This window comes from Vulpes lagopus, chromosome 1 (assembly GCF_018345385.1).
Source record: "Vulpes lagopus strain Blue_001 chromosome 1, ASM1834538v1, whole genome shotgun sequence".
NCBI classification, from domain to species: Eukaryota; Metazoa; Chordata; class Mammalia; order Carnivora; family Canidae; genus Vulpes; species Vulpes lagopus.
The window spans coordinates 118,409,373-118,410,955 of NC_054824.1; positions in this window are offsets into that span (position 1 = coordinate 118,409,373).

The following is a 1,583-nucleotide window of genomic DNA, read 5'->3' on the forward strand; positions in this document are numbered from 1 at the left end:
TGTTCCAAATGTGTATAACCTCACAAAACCTGGATTCCCTCCTGATCATCTGATATTCCATATATACTATTCACTTGTTTGTTTATTATTATTTGTCGTCCTTCACTAGAATGTAAGCTCCGATTAGGCAGGAATTTTAGCTGATTTATTCACTACTGAATGAATCCCCAGTACCTTATTCAATACCAAGTACATAGTAGATTCTAATAATTTTTGTTAAATAAATGAGTAAGCCCCAAATGAACCATGCCCTGTCCTGTTTCTATTTCTCTGCATCTGTTCTTTCCTCTGACTAGAATCCCTTCTGCTCTCTCTCAGTGGCTCCTCACTCAGGATCTAGCTTAAATTCCAAGAACTGCATGGGTACAAGTGCAGACATGAACTGAGGGAGAGACCTAAAACCATCCCAAATGCCTATATTCTTTTCTAGATATACTTTATCCTATATGCCTATTTTAAGCTTTCAAACACACAGAAAATAAAAATACTGCAATAAATCATCATATAGCCACCATTTAAATACAGTTAACGTTTTGCCATATTGCTTCACCCATATATTTTTATTTAATTGTATATTTACATATTATTAGCATAAAACAATTTATTATGTCTCATGATGCATGGATGAGCTGGGTGTTTGTTCTGCTGGTTCCCCTTGCGCTCGCTCCTGTGGCTACCTAGAAGTCGACTACCCTGGGAGATTCAAGATGGCCCCATTCCCAGGTGCAGTGGTTGGTGCTGGCCCTTGGCTGGACACCTCAGCTCTCTTCCATGACAGTCTTACAAAGTTTTCAGTAGGGAAAAGTGAAATCTGTAAGGTCTCTGGGGGTCTAGGATCATACAACATCACTTCTGCTACATTTTTTTTTCAGATTTATCTCTCTTTTTTTTTTTAATTTTTTTATTGAAGTTCAATTCGCCAACATTTAGCATAACATCCAGGGCTCATCCCGCCAAGTGCCCCCCTCAGTGCCTATCACCCAGTCACCCCACCCTCCACCCACCTCCCCTTCCATTACCCCTTGTTCATTTCCCAGAGTTAGGAGTCTCTCATGTTTTGTCACCCTCACTGATTTATCTCTTTATGAGAGAAAGAGAGTGAGCATGCATGAGGGGGGCTTGGGGGACAGAGGGAGAGTAAGAGAGAGAGGGGCAGAGTCCCCACTGAGTGCGGAGCCCAACACAGGGCTCAGTCTCACAACTTCAAGAGCACAACCCGAGCCAAAACCAAGAGTCAGATGCCCAACCGACTGAGTTACCCAGGTGCCCCTGCCATATATATACAGACATATATAGATATTGAGGTATAATTTCTGTACTATAAAATTCACTCAATTTAAGTATATGATTCAATGACTTTTAGTACATGTCTGGAGTTGTGCAAACATCACTACAATGTAGATTTCTTTTTTTTTAAGATTTATTTATTTATTTATTTTAGATTTATTTATTTTAGAGGTGGAGGGCAGGAGCAGAGGGAGAGGAAGAGAGAATCTCAAGCAGACTCAGCACAGAGCCAGACATGTGGCTCTAATCTATGACCCTGAGATCACAACCTGAGAGGAAAACCAAGAGTGGGAAGC